This window comes from Sorex araneus, chromosome 6 (assembly GCF_027595985.1).
Source record: "Sorex araneus isolate mSorAra2 chromosome 6, mSorAra2.pri, whole genome shotgun sequence".
NCBI classification, from domain to species: domain Eukaryota; kingdom Metazoa; phylum Chordata; class Mammalia; order Eulipotyphla; family Soricidae; genus Sorex; species Sorex araneus.
Genome location: NC_073307.1, coordinates 47,873,719 through 47,874,808, shown reverse-complemented (window position 1 = coordinate 47,874,808; position 1,090 = coordinate 47,873,719).

The following is a 1,090-nucleotide window of genomic DNA, read 5'->3' as shown; positions in this document are numbered from 1 at the left end:
ACCGCCAGGAGTAATTCCTGAGCGCGGAGCCAGGAGTAACCCCTGTGCATCGCCGGGTGTGACCCAAAAAAGCAAAATAAATAAATAAATAAATAAATAAAGGAAGGTTCGTGTCAATGATTTTTGGTTTTTTTTGAGGGGGATCATACCCAACAGTGCTCAGGGGATACTCCTGGTTCAGTGCTCAGGGGTCAGTCCTGGCAGTGCAAGGGAACCAAGGGGTGCCAGGGAAAAACCCTGCATCTCCTGCCTTCAAGGCTTGCATGCCAGCCTGTGAGCGCTCTCTTCAGCCCTCATTCTGCTTTCTTTTACATTAATTAGCTTGAATCCTTCAATAAGAAGAGTTTTACTTCATCTACTGGGACTGAACTATAAACAGGTGAATTATTTTGATACCGGGATGATCCCACATCAGGCTGGTAAGAACCCCTGTAAATTGGCTCGAGTTGTTTTGACAAGACTTAGTGAATTTTCTTCTGTATTTGAGGTTTGATGATTGGCATTTTAAATATCTTGCATCAAATCTTATCTCCCAAATAGCGACTTCCTTGTTTTCATGTCCTGGTTGCTATTAAACCCTGATTTTATTTTCTTTTATTATTAAACCAGAGAGATAGTACAGAGGGTTGGGCTCTTGCCTTGTATGCAGCCAACTCAGGTTTAAATCCCGCAGCACATATGGTGGAGAGCCAGGAGTGACCCTGAGCGTCCCCAAAACAGAGAGACAGAGAGACAGAGAGAGAGAGAGAGAGAGAGAGAGAGAGAGAGAGAGAGAGAGAGAGAGAGAGAGAGAGAGAGAGAGAAACACAACCAAATGAGAATAACCCCAACACAAAATCCGCTGTCTTGCCTCTGAAGTTGCTTTGGTGGCTCAGGAGAGCCCAGGACCATTTTGTGAGTTCAGTGAATGATGTTTCTTGCCGCTGAAGTTTGTCTCACCCCTGCATGGTGCTCATTGCCATGGATACTTGATATGATTAATGACTCAATTGTCAAGACAAGGTAAAAGCGAGGTCAAGTTAATTGCACTAATTGTTTCTTTTTTTTTTTTCTTCTCCTTCTTAAAAATAGGACCTAACTCGGCCTCACG